The sequence below is a fragment of the Oncorhynchus gorbuscha genome, linkage group LG06 (genome assembly GCF_021184085.1).
Source record: "Oncorhynchus gorbuscha isolate QuinsamMale2020 ecotype Even-year linkage group LG06, OgorEven_v1.0, whole genome shotgun sequence".
In the NCBI taxonomy this organism is placed as follows: Eukaryota; Metazoa; Chordata; class Actinopteri; order Salmoniformes; family Salmonidae; genus Oncorhynchus; species Oncorhynchus gorbuscha.
Genome location: NC_060178.1, coordinates 2,883,944 through 2,902,084, shown reverse-complemented (window position 1 = coordinate 2,902,084; position 18,141 = coordinate 2,883,944). Strand labels below are relative to the sequence as shown.

Sequence of the window (18,141 nt, the reverse complement as noted above, 5' to 3'; positions counted from 1 at the left end):
ACTTATTTTAAGTTAATATAATACATAAATAAAAATCCATTTAGTCTCAAATAAATAATGAAACATGTTCAATTTGGTTTAAATAATGCAACAATACAGTGTTGGAGAAGAAAGTAAAAGTGCAATATGTGCCATGTAAAAAAGCTAACGTTTAAGTTCCTTGCTAAGAACATCATAACATATGAAAGCTGGTGGTTCCTTTTAACATGAGTCTTCAATATTTCAATATTCCCAGGTAAGAAGTTTTAGGTTGTAGTTATTATAGGAATTATAGGACTATTTCTCTCTATACCATTTGTATTTCATATACCTTTGACTATTGGCTGTTCTTATAGGCACTATAGTATTTCCAGCCTAATCTCGGGAGTTGATAAGCTTAAAGTCATAAACAATAACTGTGCTTGAAGCACAGCGCTAAGAACTGCTGGCAAACGCAGTAAAGTGCTGTTTGAATGAATGCTTACCAGCATGCTGCTGCCTACCACCGCTCAGTCAGACTGCTCTATCAAATATCAAATCATAGACTTCATTAAATAAACACACAGAAATATGAGCCTTTGGTCATTAATATGGTCAAATATGGTCAAATCCGGAAACTATCATTTCGAAAACAAAACGTTTATTCTTTTAGTGAAATACTGAACCATTCCATATTTTGTCGAACGGGTGGCATCCCTAAGACTAAATATTGTTGTTACATTGCACAACCTTCAATGTTATGTCATAATTATGTAAAAGTCTGGCAAATTAATTACAGTCTTTGTTAGGAAGAAACAGTTGGCAACGAGCCAGGCGGCCCAAACTGCTGCATATACCCTGACTCTGCTTGAACTGAATGCAAGAGAAGTGACAATTTCCCTAGTTAATATTGCCTGCTAACATGCATTTAAGAGAAGTGACACTTGAAAAATCGGCCCTAATCGGTCGACCTCTAGTTTGTTGGGCTATATCTGTGGTATACCGGTCATCATGAGCTTTGATGAGTATGATATGAACATTTGAAAAACAGCCCTAATTAAATCGTCCATGCCGATCAAATCGGTCGACCTCTACTCCCGACTCCAAGTTTACGTCAGTATGATGGTTATTATCTCCATATTTGGGCAGAAAGGTGTTTCCACCACCATTTCTCACATAATGAATTTTACCGACACAAAAAAAGATCCCACGATGTCGAACAAACAAATGATCTTTCAGCATTTCTAAAATTGTACCGACACTTCCTGTTTCCATTTTTTTATTTTTTTTATTTTTTTATTTCACCTTTATTTAACCAGGTAGGCTAGTTGAGAACAAGTTCTCATTTGCAACTGCGACCTGGCCAAGATAAAAGCATAGCAGTGTGAACAGACAACACAGAGTTACACATGGAATAAACAATTAACAAGTCAATAACACAGTAGAAAAAAATGGGCAGTCTATATACAATGTGTGCAAAAGTCATGAGGAGGTAGGCGAATAATACAATTTTGCAGATTAACACTGGAGTGATAAATGATCAGGTCATGTACAGGTAGAGATATTGGTGTGCAAAAGAGCAGAAAAATAAATAAATAAAAACAGTATAAAAAAGAAGTATGGGAATGAGGTAGGTGAAAATGGGTGGGCTATTTTCCTATAGACTATGTACAGCTGCAGCGATTGGTTAGCTGCTCGGATAGCTGATGTTTGAAGTTGGTGAGGGAGATAAAAGTCTCCAACTTCAGAGATTTTTGCAATTCGTTCCAGTCACAGGCAGCAGAGTACTGGAACGAAAGGCGGCCAAATGATGTGTTGGCTTTAGGGATGATCAGTGAGATACACCTGCTGGAGCGCGTGCTACGGATGGGTGTTGCCATCGTGACCAGTGAACTGAGATAAGGCGGAGCTTTACCTAGCATGGACTTGTAGATGACCTGGAGCCAGTGGGTCTGGCGACGAATATGTAGTGAGGGCCAGCCGACTAGAGCATACAAGTCGCAGTGGTGGGTGGTATAAGGTGCTTTAGTGACAAAACGGATGGCACTGTGATAGACTGCATCCAGTTTGCTGAGTAGAGTGTTGGAAGCCATTTTGTAGATGGTTCCATCACAGATGTGGTGAGATGTTTCTTTTTAAATACGGTATGACTTTACTGCATACAAACTGAATGGGACCTTAAAACTCCGAGGTAAGTTTATTTATTAATTGTAATCAGTGGACACAGAGAGAAGAGTTTAATTATAAACAAAACAAATAATAAATAACAACAACAAAAAGTCACAGACAGCATGAATGAAAACATAATAACAGTGGTGCCAAGGCATGAAGTGAAAGATCATTCACATAATTAAAACCACACAACAGCAATAGTTAAGGGGACTACATAGACCGAGCAAAGCTAGCCTGCTCCAAAGCTAGCCTGCTCCAAAGCTAGCCTACTCCAAAGTTAGCCTGCTCCAAACCTAGCCTGCTCCAACGCTAGCCTGCTCCAAAGCTAGCCTGCTCCAACGCTAGCCAAAGAGCCATAAAAGAGACTAGACATCTACCACCCCACTACCACTATCAGATTAGAGCCATAAGGGAGACTAGACATCTACCACCCCTGTCATGTTTTGTCATTGATTGTCATGTCTTGTCCCTGTGCTTCCCCTTCTATTCGTTTCCCTCTGCTGGTCTTATTAGGTTCTTTCCCTCTTTCTATCCCTCTCTCTCCCCCTCCCTCTCTCACTCTCTCGCTCTCTCTTCTCTCTATCGTTCCGTTCCTGCTCCCAGCTGTTCCTATTCCCCTAATCATCATTTAGTCTTCCCACACCTGTTCCCGATCCTTTTCCCTGATTAGAGTCCCTATTTCTCTCCTTGTTTTCCGTTCCTGCCCTGTCGGATCCTTATCTATAATTCACCATGCTGTGTCTATGTTTTGCCCTGTCGTGTCGTGTTTCCCTCAGATGCTGCGTGGTGAGCAGGTGTCTGAGTCTGCTAGGTTCAAGTGCCTTCCCGAGGCAACCTGCAGTTCTTGATCATGTCTCCAGTCTGTTCTCGTCTTTACGAGTAGTATTATGCCTTTTGTTTTGTTAAGCATCTTACTGGATTAAAAACTCTGTTTTCGCCAAGTCGCTTTTGGGTCCTCATTCACCTGCATGACAACCCCACTACCACTATCAGATTAGAGCCATAAAGGAGACTAGACATCTACCACTATCAGATTAGATTCATAAGGGAGCCTAGACATCTACCACCCCACTACCACTATAATATTAGAGCCATAAGGGAGACTAGACATCTACCACTATCAGACTAGAGCCATAAGGGAGAATAGACATCTACCACCCCACTACCACTATCAGACTAGAGCCATAAGGGAGAATAGACATCTACCACCCCACTACCATTTTCAGACTAGGAAGGATATAACCCCACCCACTTTGCCAAAGCACAGCCCCCACACCACTAGAGGGATATCTTCAACCACCAACTTACCATCCTGAGACAAGGCCGAGTATAGCCCACAAAGATCTCCGCCACGGTACAACCCAATGGGGGGGGGCGCCAACCCAGACAGGCTGACCACAACAGTGAATCAACCCACCCAGGTGACGCACCCCCCCCCCCCCTCCCCAGGGACGGCATGAGAGAGCCCCAGCAAGCCAGTGACTCAGCCCCCGTAACAGGGTAAGAGGCAGAGAATCCCAGTGGAAAGATGGGAACCGGCCAGGCAGAGACAGCAAGGGCGGTTCGTTGCTCCAGAGCCTTTCCGTTCACCTTCCCACTCCTGGGACAGACTACACTCAATCATATGACCCACTGAAGAGATGAGTCTTCAGTAAAGACTTAAAGGTTGAGACCGAGTTTGCGTCTCTGACATGGGTAGGCAGACCGTTCCATAAAAATGGAGCTCTATAGGAGAAAGCCCTGCCTCCAGCTGTTAGCTTAGAAATTCTAGAGACAATTAGGAGGCCTGCATCTTGTGAACGTAGAGTACGTGTAGGCATGTACGGCAGGACCAAATCAGAGAGATAGGTAGGAGCAAGCCCATGTAATGCTTTGTAGGTTAGCAGTAAAACCTTGAAATCAGCCCTTGCTTTGACAGGAAGCCAGTGTAGAGAGGCTAGCACTGGAGTAATATGATCAAATCTTTTGGTTCTAGTCAGGATTCTAGCAGCCGTATTTAGCACTAACTGAAGTTTATTTAGTGCTTTATCCGGGTAGCCGGAAAATAGAGCATTGCAGTAGTCTAACCTAGAAGTGACAAAAGCATGGATTAATTTTTCTGCATCATTTTTGGACAGAAAGTTTCTGATTTTTGCAATGTTACGTAGATGGAAAAAAGCTGTCCTCGAAATGGTCTTGATATGTTCTTCAAAAGAGAGATCAGGGTCCAGAGTAACGCCGAGGTCCTTCACAGTTTTATTTGAGACGACTGTACAACCATTAAGATTAATTGTCAGATTCAACAGAAGATCTTTGTTTCTTGGGACCTAGAACAAGCATCTCTGTTTTGTCCGAGTTTAATAGTATAAAGTTTGCAGCCATCCACTTCCTTATGTCTGAAACACATGCTTCTAGCGAGGGCAATTTTGGGGCTTCGCCATGTTTCATTGAAATGTACAGCTGTGTGTCATCCGCATAGCAGTGAAAGTTTACATTATGTTTTCGAATAACATCCCCAAGAGGTAAAATATATAGTGAAAACAATAGTGGTCCTAAAACAGAACCTTGAGGAACACTGAAATTTACAGTTGATTTGTCAGAGGACAAACCATTCACAGAGACAAACTGATATCTTTCCGACAGATAAGACCTAAACCAGGCCAGAACATGTCCGTGTAGACCAATTTGGGTTTCCAATCTCTCCAAAAGAATGTGGTGATCGATGGTATCAAAAGCAGCACTAAGGTCTAGGAGCACGAGGACAGATGCAGAGCCTCGGTCCGATGCCATTAAAATGTCATTTACCACCTTCACAAGTGCCGTCTCAGTGCTATGATGGGGTCTAAAACCAGACTGAAGCATTTCGTATACATTGTTTGTCTTCAGGAAGGCAGTGAGTTGCTGCGCAACAGCCTTCTCTAAAATTTTTGAGAGGAATGGAAGATTCGATATAGGCCGATAGTTTTTTATATTTTCTGGGTCAAGGTTTGGCTTTTTCAAGAGAGGCTTTATTACTGCCACTTTTAGTGAGTTTGGTACACATCCAGTGGATAGAGAGCCATTTATTATGTTCAACATAGGAGGGCCAAGCACAGGAAGCAGCTCTTTCAGTAGTTTAGTTGGAATAGGGTCCAGTATACAGCTTGAAGGTTTAAAGGCCATGATTATTTTCATCATTGTGTCAAGAGATATAGTACTAAAACACTTGAGCGTCTCTCTTGATCCTAGGTCCTGGCAGAGTTGTGCAGACTCAGGACAACTGAGGTTTGGAGGAATACGCAGGTTTAAAGAGGAGTCCGTAATTTGCTTTCTAATAATCATAATCTTTTCCTCAAAGAAGTTCATGAATTTATCACTGCTAAAGTGAAAGTCATCCTCTCTTGGGGAATGCTGCTTTTTAGTTAGCTTTGCCACAGTATCAAAAAGGAATTTCAGATTGTTCTTATTTTCATCAATTAAGTTAGAAAAATAGGATGATCGAGCAGCAGTAAGGGCTCTTCGGTACTGCACGGTACCGTCCTTCCAAGCTAGTCGGAAGACTTCCAGTTTGGTGTGGCGCCATTTCCGTTCCAATTTTCTGGAAGCTTGCTTCAGAGCTCGGGTATTTTCTGTGTACCAGGGAGCTAGTTTCTTATGAGACATTTTTTTAGTTTTTAGGGGTGCAACTGCATCTAGGGTATTGCGCAAGGTTAAATTGAGATCCTCAGTTAGGTGGTTAACGGATTTTTGTCCTCTGGCGTCCTTGGGTAGGCAGAGGGAGTCTGGAAGGGCATCAAGGAATCTTTGTGTTGTCTGTGAATTTATAGCACGACTTTTGATGTTCCTTGGTTGGGGTCTGAGCAGATTATTTGTTGCAATTGCAAACGTAATAAAATGGTGGTCCGATAGTCTAGGATTATGAGGAAAAACATTAAGATCCACAACATTTATTCCATGGGACAAAACTAGGTCCAGCGTATGACTGTGACAGTGAGTGGGTCCAGAGACATGTTGGACAAAACCCACTGAGTCGATGATGGCTCCAAAAGCCTTTTGGAGTGGGTCTGTGGACTTTTCCATGTGAATATTAAAGTCACCAAAGATTAGAATATTATCTGCAATGACTACAAGGTCCGATAGGAATTCAGGGAACTCAGTGAGAAACGCTGTATATGGCCCAGGAGGCCTGTAAACAGTAGCAGTAGTGATTGAGTAGGCTGCATAGATTTCATGACTAGAAGCTCAAAAGACGAAAACGTCATTTTTTTTTGTAAATTGAAATTTGCTATCGTAAATGTTAGCAACACCTCCGCCTTTGCGGGATGCACGGGGATATGGTCACTAGTGTAGCCAGGAGGTGAGGCCTCATTTAACACAGTAAATTCATCAGGCTTAAGCCATGTTTCAGTCAGGCCAATCACATCAAGATTATGATCAGTGATTAGTTCATTGACTATAATTGCCTTTGAAGTAAGGGATCTAACATTAAGTAGCCCTATTTTGAGATGTGAGGTATCATGATCTCTTTCAGTAATGACAGGAATGGAGGTGGTCTTTATCCTAGTGAGATTGCTAAGGCGAACACCGCCATGTTTAGTTTTGCCCAACCTAGGTCGAGGCACAGACACGGTCTCAATGGTGATAGCTGAGCTGACTACACTGACTATGCTAGTGGCAGACTCCACTATGCTGGCAGGCTGGCTAATAGCCTGCTGCCTGGCCTGCACCCTATTTCATTGTGGAGCTAGAGGAGTTAGAGCCCTGTCTATGTTGGCAGATAAGATGAGAGCACCCCTCCAGCTAGGATGGAGTCCGTCACTCCTCAGCAGGTCAGGCTTGGTCCTGTTTGTGGGTGAGTCCCAGAAAGAGGGCCAATTATCTACAAATTCTATCTTTTGGGAGGGGCAGAAAACAGTTTTCAACCAGCGATTGAGTTGTGAGACTCTGCTGTAGAGCTCATCACTCCCCCTAACTGGCAGGGGGCCAGAGACAATTACTCGATGCCGACACATCTTTCTAGCTGATATGCACGCAGAAGCTATGTTGCGCTTGGTGATCTCTGACTGTTTCATCCTAACATCGTTGGTGCCGACGTGGATAACAATATCTCTATACTCTCTACACTCGCCAGTTTTAGCTTTAGCCAGCACCATCTTCAGATTAGCCTTAACGTCGGTAGCCTTGCCCCCGGGTAAACAGTGTATGATCGCTGGATGATTTGTTTTAAGTCTAATACTGCAGGTAATGGAGTCGCCAATGACTAGGGTTTTCCATTTGTCAGAGCTAATGGTGGGAAGCTTCGGCGTCTCAGACCCCGTAACAGGAGGAGTAGAGACCAGAGAAGACTCTGATTGAGCGACACCGGTTGAGCGTTCCTACAGCATTTCCTTCCAGAAACCGTGAGAAAGTTGTCCGGCTGCGGGGACTGTGCCAGGGGATTTATAATACTATCTGTACTTACTGGTGGCACAGACGCTGTTTCATCCTTTCCTACACTGAAATTACCCTTGCCTAACGATTGCGTCTGAAGCTGGGCTTGCAGTACAGCTATCCTCGCCGTAAGGCGAGCACAGCGGCTGCAATTAGAAGGCATCATGTTAATGTTACTACTTAGCTTCGGCTGTTGGAGGTCCTGACGATAAAGCGTCCGGAGTGAAAAAGTTGAGAAAAAAATAAATAAATATATGAACGGTAATTAAAAAGTGAAAACCGTAAAGTTGTCAGGTAGCAAAATAGGTTGGCAACAAAACGCACAGCAATTCGAAAACAAGCCTGCAAGATCCATAAGGGAGATGAGACATGTACCACTACCATATTAGAGCCATAAGGGAGCCTTGACATCTACCACCCAACTACCACTATCAGATTAGAGCCATAAGGGAGCCTAGACATCTACCACCCAACTACCACAATCAGATTAGGGCCATAAGGGAGTCTAGGCATCTACCACCCCATTTCCACTATCAGATTAGACCCATAAGGGAGACTTGGCATCTACCACCCCACTACCACTATCAGATTAGACCCATAAGGGAGACTTGGCATCTACCACCCCACTACCACTATCAGATTAGAGCCATAAGGGAGACTAGAAATCTACCACCCCACTACCACTACCAGATTAGAGCAAAAAGTGAGACTAGACACCTACCACTATCAGATTAGAGCCATATTTCAGATTAACTAACTTCAAAGTAATGACTCGGGACGTCGGGTTTGATACGAAAGCTTCTTTTAGTAAGAATACTTGTTCACGTTACATTTAACAACAATTGTTTTGGTACAGAGCAATGCAGGTAAGATGCTGTCGGAAAGTCAGCTACAATCACTCGCACCTGCACATAATTGGTGCGTTATTACTCATTCCTCTCGCAAGGCATTCTGGGACTTGCAGTCAAAAAGCGTAATTCAACACAACCCAATACAATTACATATGCAAATAAATCTAAAGAAATATCTTTACAAATACAGCTCAAAGAATAAACTTAAACATTAACTCAAACACATTAAAGTTACAACACCATAAAGGATATTAGACATCTACCACCCCACTACCACTATCAGATTAGAGCCATAAGGGAGACTAGACATCTACCACCCCACCACCACTATCAGATTAGAGCCATAAGGGAGACTAGACATCTACCACCCCACCACCACTATCAAATTAGAGCCATAAGGGAGACTAGACATCTACCACCCCACCACCACTATCATATTAGAGCCATAAGGGAGACTAGAGATCTACCACTATCATATTAAATCAATAAGGGAGACTTGACATCTACCCCCCACTACCACTACCAGATTAGAGCCATAAGGGAGACTAGAGATCTACCACTATCATATTAAATCAATAAGGGAGACTAGACATCTACCACTACAAGATTAGATTCATAAGGGAGACTTGACATCTAACCCCCACTACCACTATCAGATTAGAGCCATAAGGGAGACTAGACATCTACCACTACCAGATTAGAGCCATAAGGGAGACTAGACATCTACCACCCCATTGCCACTACCAGATTAGAGCCATAAAGCAGACTAGACATCTACCACCCCACTACCACTATCAGATTAGAGCCATAAAGGAGACTAGACATCTACCACCCCACTACCACTATCAGACTAGAGCCATAAGGGAGACTAGAAATCTACCACTCCTATACCACTACCAGATTAGAGCCATAAAGGAGACTATGCCATAAGATTAGAGCCATAAGGGAGACTAGAGATATTCCACCCCACTACCTCTATCAGATTAGAGCCATAAGGGAGACTAGACATCTTCCAACCCACTACCTCTATCAGATTAGACCCATAAGTAAGACTAGACATCTACCACTACCACTGTCAGATTAGAGCCATAAGGAATACTAGACATCTACCACCCCACTACCACTATCAGATTAGAGCCATAAGGAATACTAGACATCTACCACCCCACTACCACTATCAGATTAGAGCCATAAGGGAGACTAGACATCTACCACCCCACTACCACTGTTAGATTCGAGCCATAAAGGAGATTAGAATTCTACCACGATCAGATTAGAGCAAAAAGGGAGCCTAGGCATCTACCACAACATTACCACTATCTGATTAGTACCATAAGGGAGACTAGACATCTACCACCCGAATACCACTATCAGATTAGAGCCATAAGGGATACTAGACATCTACCACCCGAATACCACTATCAGATTAGAGCCATAAGGGATACTAGACATCTACCACCCGAATACCACTATCAGATTAGAGCCATAGGGGAGACTCGACATCTACCACTACCAGATTAGAGCCATAAGGGAGACTAGTCATTTCCATCCCAACTACCATTTACATTACATTTAAGTCATTTAGCAGACGCTCTTATCCAGAGCGACTTACAAATTGGTGCATTCACCTTATGACATCCAGTGGAACAGTCACTTTACAATAGTGCATCTAAAACTTAAGGGGGGGGTGAGAGGGATTACTTATCCTATCCTAGGTATTCCTTAAAGAGGTGGGGTTTCAGGTGTCTCCGGAAGGTGGTGATTGACTCCGCTGTCCTGGCGTCGTGAGGGAGTTTGTTCCACCATTGGGGGGCCAGGGCAGCGAACAGTTTTGACTGGGCTGAGCGGGAGCTGTACTTCCTCAGTGGTAGGGAGGCGAGCAGGCCAGAGGTGGATGAACGCAGTGCCCTTGTTTGGGTGTAGGGCCTGATCAGAGCCTGGAGGTACTGAGGTGCCGTTCCCCTCACAGCTCCGTAGGCAAGCACCATGGTCTTGTAGCGGATGCGAGCTTCAACTGGAAGCCAGTGGAGAGAACGGAGGAGCGGGGTGACGTGAGAGAACTTGGGAAGGTTGAACACCAGACGGGCTGCGGCGTTCTGGATGAGTTGAAGGGGTTTAATGGCACAGGCAGGGAGCCCAGCCAACAGCGAGTTGCAGTAATCCAGACGGGAGATGACAAGTGCCTGGATTAGGACCTGCGCCGCTTCCTGTGTGAGGCAGGGTCGTACTCTGCGGATGTTGTAGAGCATGAACCTACAGGAACGGGCCACCGCCTTGATGTTGGTTGAGAACGACAGGGTGTTGTCCAGGATCACGCCAAGGTTCTTGGCGCTCTGGGAGGAGGACACAATGGAGTTGTCAACCGTGATGGCGAGATCATGGAACGGGCAGTCCTTCCCGGGAGGAAGAGCAGCTCCGTCTTGCCGAGGTTCAGCTTGAGGTGGTGATCCGTCATCCACACTGATATGTCTGCCAGACATGCAGAGATGCGATTCGCCACCTGGTCATCAGAAGGGGGAAAGGAGAAGATTAATTGTGTGTCGTCTGCATAGCAATGATAAGAGAAACCATGTGAGGTTATGACAGAGCCAAGTGACTTGGTGTATAGCGAGAATAGGAGAGGGCCAAGAACAGAGCCCTGGGGGACACCAGTGGTGAGAGCGCGTGGTGAGGAGACAGATTCTCGCCACGCCACCTGGTAGGAGCGACCTGTCAGGTAGGACGCAATCCAAGCGTGGGCCGCGCCGGAGATGCCCAACTCGGAGAGGGTGGAGAGGAGGATCTGATGGTTCACAGTATCGAAGGCAGCCGATAGATCTAGAAGGATGAGAGCAGAGGAGAGAGAGTTAGCTTTAGCATTGCGGAGCGCCTCCGTGATACAGAGTAGAGCAGTCTCAGTTGAATGACTAGTCTTGAAACCTGACTGATTTGGATCAAGAAGGTCATTCAGAGAGAGATAGCGGGAGAGCTGGCCAAGGACGGCACGTTCAAGAGTTTTGGAGAGAAAAGAAAGAAGGGATACTGGTCTGTAATTGTTGACATCGGAGGGATCGAGTGTAGGTTTTTTCAGAAGGGGTGCAACTCTCGCTTTCTTGAAGACGGAAGGGACGAAGGGAAGAGCCACAGGGGAGGCTAGACATATACCACTATCAGATAGAGACATTAGGTAGACTAGACAACTACCACTATCAGATTAGAGCCATTAGGGAGACTAGGCATCTACCACTACCAGATTAGAGACATAAGGGAGACTAGACTTCTACCACTATCAGATTTGAGCCATAAGGGAGAATAGACATCTACCACCCCACTACCACTATTAGATTAGAGCCATAAAGGAGACTAGACATATACCACTATCAGATTAGAGCCATAAGGGAGACTAGGCATCTACCACTACCAGATTAGAGACATAAGGGGGCATATGTATATATATACCACACCTCCTCAGTCCTTATCTGTGGTACTGTATATTAACTATATACCACACCTCCTCAGTCCTTATATGTGGTACTGTATATTAACTATATACCACACCTCCTCAGTCCTTATCTGTGATACTGTATATTAACTATATACCACACCTCCTCAGTCCTTATTGATTAATTACAACACATAGGTGTATTATAAGGCATTATAAAGGTCATTAAAATAATGATACACACGTACTTCATAGAAACTGTTACCCTTCATAGATTCTAACAACTCACATTTTAAGATTCATTAAGTCATTTGTTCCATGTTAAGGGCTCTAACCTTGGAACAAAACTATTTGTCTCCCTCTTGCTGTTGCATGCAGTTCCTCTCTCTCTTCCTCCATTCCTCTAACCCCTCCCTCCTTTCTAACCCCACCCCGCTGGCAGAACCAGGAAGTCCCTCCCCTTCCCACAAACTCTCTTCTGAGGAAACGAAACTGATCTGAGTCTCTGTGTCGTCTGTCTGTGAGAGAGTGAACAACCGTCCAAATGGCTCAGCAGGGAGTTCTGCTGGACCAGGACCAGTTCTGTTGTTCTGTCTGTCTGGATCTACTGAAGGAGCCGGTCACTATTCCCTGTGGACACAGTTACTGTAGGAGCTGTATTGAGAGCTGCTGGGATCAGGATGATCTGAAAGGGGTCTATAGCTGTCCTCAGTGTAGACATACCTTCACTACAAGGCCTATGCTGATGAAAAATAACATGTTGGCTGAGCTGGTGGAGAAACTGAGGAAGACAGGACTCCAGGCTGCTCCCCCTCCTGCTCTGTGCTATGCTGGACCTGGAGATGTGGCGTGTGATGTCTGCACTGGGACCAGAAAGCAGAAAGCCCTCATGTCCTGTCTGGCGTGTCTGGCCTCTTACTGTGACACTCACCTCCAACTTCACTATGAATCTCCTGCTTTGAAGAAGCACAAGCTGGTCAAAGCCACGGCACGACTACAGGAGAAGATCTGCTCTCATCATGACAAACTGCTGGAGGTTTACTGTCGTACCGATCAGCAGTGTATCTGTCTGCTGTGTGTGATGGATGAACATAAAGGCCATGATACAGTGTCAGCTGCAGCAGAGAGGACTGAGAAACAGGTAAGACCAGAACAACTTGTTGGTGACTGTCTGATAAACAAAGAATTAAAGATACAGTAGGAACTAAATCTGTTTCAGTATGAGATCATTATATTATATACAAATGAAATGGATCCACAAAAACACAAACCTCGAGTATATTGAGTTTGTTACAAATGTATCACCATTTTCTAACGTCAAACACTATTATCATTCTGAATGGCCTTTTATGAGTCCAAAGTTCAGTCTCAACCCCTTGATACATGTAGTCCTACCATAAAAACTATAATGATTCACATAGAACATAATATAATATTGTAAAGGGACTTCCTCAGGATTGTAAACCTTCCTCTCTATGGGTCCTATGTCACATTACTATACTATTGATCTACTGGACTAATAAAGCTTGATAGCTCATTGAAGAGTGATTCTCCACAGAGGCAGCTGGGGATGAGTCAGCAGAAGGTCCAGCAGAGATTCCAGGAGAGAGAGAAGAGCTGAAGGAGCTCCAACAGGCTGTGGAGTCTTTCAAGGTGAGTATTGTTGACCAGAGGAGACACACCATTTCACTTCTCTCCTCCAGTCAGAGAGAGAGGGGCCCCTATCCAATCCCACTGACCCCACTGTTGGGAACAGGCTGTCTGGACCCCTTTCAGAGAATAGACTGGTTCATGTAACCAACTGGGCTGCCTCATCACATAACCATGAGTAACCATGACGACTCATGTCCCCTATACATTAAAATGGAGCTGTCTCTCTCTCAACTCAATTCAAAGGTCTTTATTGGCATGGGAAACATATATGTACTTTGTCAAAGCAAGTGAAGTAGATAATAATGAACAGTAAACATTCAACAACATTTATTTTCAAAAGAATAGAGACATTTCAAATGTTATAATTCAAGTGCAAACAGAGTCGTGCCCCAGACTGAGTTCTGGAGGTGAAATGGAAATGAATGAGGGAGAGTTCAGTGAGGTAGAAGGTGTGGAGAAGAGTTCAGAACCAGAGAAGTTTATTTGAAGTGTATTTATTAAAGCCAAAGCTAAAGCTTCCCTAAACAATTCAATATATCAGTCAATATATTTTCTCTGTGATTTATTTTCTCTCCGTTCCATCGCATCTTAACCGTCTTACCGGGCGGGCACTAGGACCCGGGGGAGGCTGCTGCTGCAGAGGCTGCTGCACCGCTCGTGACTGTCAGTCCTCCTTGTAAGCTCATTGGTTAAGCTGTGGCTCGAGCCTGTTAACAGTTAACGGACAGGAAACGGCTCTGACAGGACACATTCATGTCGAGGCAGTGATGTGAATGTGTGCTAAGTTACAATAGAGAGAGAGAGTTTTCACTACTATAGACTTTGGTCATAATCAAAGCTTTGTTAACCAATAGGTTTTGATGTGAGGCTGCCTGTGTAACAGACGTTACTAACGGTAACGGTGTCTTTTAAATTCGACATCAGTTATGTGGCGATGACATCTAGTTAACGTTGTATTTAATGTAGTATAATGACCTGACTAGATCATAAAGGAACAATTGTCCAGACAGAGGATGGAGTTACGAATTGACGGTTTATTAGCAACTTTACACCGGCTACTGTTTGGCCTTAGCTCACGCCAAATAAATGAAAGATTCCCCACAAGCCAATCGGGACCTTCTCTTGTGAAGCCCAGACGGAAGAGAGAGAACAAAGGCTGAACCTTAACTTCCAATGACCCGCCCCCTCCACGCCACTCCGCCAACCACCAGGATGCCCGGCATCAGAACATCCCAGGCATTCCTGTGATTGGCAGATAGCAGGTTGATTGGCATGTCGGACCCCGCGAACACTGGGAACTGGTAAGTAGAACACAACCAGCTACTAGCCGAACACAGAACACACAGCTGTCTGTGCGGGTCGCTACAGTAGTTAACTATCTGTGCCAGGCTATAAATGACACAGATAATATCTAGTTGTATTTAATGTAGTTTTACTATCTGTGCCAGGCTATAAATGACACAGATAATATCTAGTTAACGTTGTATTTAATGTAGTTTACTATCTGTGCCAGGCTATAAATGACACAGATAATATCTAGTTGTATTTAATGTAGTTTTACTATCTGTGCCAGGCTATAAATGACACAGATAATATCTAGTTAACGTTGTATTTAATGTAGTTTTACTATCTGTGCCAGGCTATAAATGACACAGATAATATCTAGTTAACGTTGTATTTAATGTAGTTTTACTATCTGTGCCAGGCTATAAATGACACAGATAATATCTAGTTAACGTTGTATTTAATGTAGTTTACTATCTGTGCCAGGCTATAAATGACACAGATAATATCTAGTTAACGTTGTATTTAATGTAGTTTTACTATCTGTGCCAGGCTATAAATGACACAGATAATATCTAGTTAACGTTAAATGTATTTAATGTATTTAATGTTTTTACTATCTGTGCCAGGCTATAAATGACACAGATAATATCTAGTTGTATTTAATGTAGTTTTACTATCTGTGCCAGGCTATAAATGACACAGATAATATCTAGTTAACGTTGTATTTAATGTAGTTTTACTATCTGTGCCAGGCTATAAATGACACAGATAATATCTAGTTGTATTTAATGTAGTTTTACTATCTGTGCCAGGCTATAAATGACACAGATAATATCTAGTTGTATTTAATGTAGTTTTACTATCTGTGCCAGGCTATAAATGACACAGATAATATCTAGTTAACGTTGTATTTAATGTAGTTTTACTATCTGTGCCAGGCTATAAATGACACAGATAATATCTAGTTAACGTTGTATTTAATGTAGTTTTACTATCTGTGCCAGGCTATAAATGACACAGATAATATCTAGTTGTATTTAATGTAGTTTTACTATCTGTGCCAGGCTATAAATGACACAGATAATATCTAGTTAACGTTGTATTTAATGTAGTTTTACTATCTGTGCCAGGCTATAAATGACACAGATAATATCTAGTTAACGTTGTATTTAATGTAGTTTTACTATCTGTGCCAGGCTATAAATGACACAGATAATATCTAGTTAACGTTGTATTTAATGTAGTTTTACTATCTGTGCCAGGCTATAAATGACACAGATAATATCTAGTTAACGTTGTATTTAATGTAGTTTACTATCTGTGCCAGGCTATAAATGACACAGATAATATCTAGTTAACGTTGTATTTAATGTAGTTTTACTATCTGTGCCAGGCTATAAATGACACAGATAATATCTAGTTAACGTTGTATTTAATGTAGTTTACTATCTGTGCCAGGCTATAAATGACACAGATAATATCTAGTTGTATTTAATGTAGTTTTACTATCTGTGCCAGGCTATACATGACACAGATAATATCTAGTTAACGTTGTATTTAATGTAGTTTTACTATCTGTGCCAGGCTATAAATGACACAGATAATATCTAGTTAACGTTGTATTTAATGTAGTTTACTATCTGTGCCAGGCTATAAATGACACAGATAATATCTAGTTGTATTTAATGTAGTTTTACTATCTGTGCCAGGCTATAAATGACACAGATAATATCTAGTTGTATTTAATGTAGTTTTACTATCTGTGCCAGGCTATAAATGACACAGATAATATCTAGTTGTATTTAATGTAGTTTTACTATCTGTGCCAGGCTATAAATGACACAGATAATATCTAGTTAACGTTGTATTTAATGTAGTTTTACTATCTGTGCCAGGCTATAAATGACACAGATAATATCTAGTTAACGTTGTATTTAATGTAGTTTTACTATCTGTGCCAGGCTATAAATGACACAGATAATATCTAGTTGTATTTAATGTAGTTTTACTATCTGTGCCAGGCTATAAATGACACAGATAATATCTAGTTGTATTTAATGTAGTTTTACTATCTGTGCCAGGCTATAAATGACACAGATAATATCTAGTTAACGTTGTATTTAATGTAGTTTTACTATCTGTGCCAGGCTATAAATGACACAGATAATATCTAGTTGTATTTAATGTAGTTTTACTATCTGTGCCAGGCTATACATGACACAGATAATATCTAGTTAACGTTGTATTTAATGTAGTTTTACTATCTGTTCCAGGCTATAAATGATATTGCAAAAAATTGGAAAAAAGCTTAGTTTATTTTTGTCAAACATGAGATGACAGAAACACACAGAGACAGTGTTGTGGCAAAGCTACCAGGAAACTATCAATCATGGGAACATTGCTCAGATTTGAACATCTGACCCTGCTGGTGATATTGCAGAGAGAAGGGAGTATCTGAGGAGAATTGTTGTGGTCACATCAATGTTAGGAAGACAGGGACTCTCTTTCCGTGCCAATGATGAATCTAGTGAAAGCACAAATAGAGGGAACTCTCAATAGTCAAACTAAAATAAAACTCAAACAACTTCCTAGATACATCATGTTGAACTGAGAACCAAGAACTACGGTATTGATGTCAAAATAGAAGAGATGTTGGTGGACAGAAACTTTCTTTCCCGGAAAAGAGAGGCTGGTGTTCTGTACCTGTCTGTCCAGGAGGGAGGAGAGTAGAGCAGGACCAAGAGGTGTTCTGTACCTGTCTGTCCGGGAGGGAGGAGAGTAGAGCAGGACCAAGAGGTGTTCTGTACCTGTCTGTCCAGGAGGGAGGAGAGTAGAGCAGGACCAAGAGGTGTTCTGTACCTGTCTGTCCAGGAGGGAGGAGAGTAGAGCAGGACCAAGAGGTGTTCTGTACCTGTCTGTCCAGGAGGGAGGAGAGTAGAGCAGGACCAAGAGGTGTTCTGTACCTGTCTGTCCAGGAGGGAGGAGAGTAGAGCAGGACCAAGAGGTGGTCTGTACCTGTCTGTCCGGGAGGGAGGAGAGTAGAACAGGACCAAGAGGTGTTCTGTACCTGTCTGTCCAGGAGGGAGGAGAGTAGAGCAGGACCAAGAGGTGTTCTGTACCTGTCTGTCCGGGAGGGAGGAGAGTAGAGCAGGACCAAGAGGTGTTCTGTACCTGTCTGTCCAGGAGGGAGGAGAGTAGAGCAGGACCAAGAGGTGTTCTGTACCTGTCTGTCCAGGAGGGAGGAGAGTAGAGCAGGACCAAGAGGTGTTCTGTACCTGTCTGTCCAGGAGGGAGGAGAGTAGAGCAGGACCAAGAGGTGGTCTGTACCTGTCTGTCCAGGAGGGAGGAGAGTAGAGCAGGACCAAGAGGTGGTCTGTACCTGTCTGTCCAGGAGGGAGGACAAGGCCTGGT

At 43.1% G+C, this 18,141-nt stretch overlaps 1 pseudogene across 1 annotated transcript in view; it reads left to right on the top strand.

Annotated features, from left to right (window-relative positions):
- Positions 1 to 12,273: 12,273 nt before the first annotated feature.
- LOC124037438 overlaps positions 12,274 to 18,141 on the top strand; it is a 10,908-nt pseudogene continuing 5,040 nt past the window's right edge. Inside the window, exons 1-2 of the transcript XR_006839181.1 lie at positions 12,274 to 12,931; positions 13,349 to 13,443. The product of XR_006839181.1 is annotated as a tripartite motif-containing protein 16-like (transcript). The remainder of the gene's footprint in view (positions 12,932 to 13,348; positions 13,444 to 18,141) is intronic.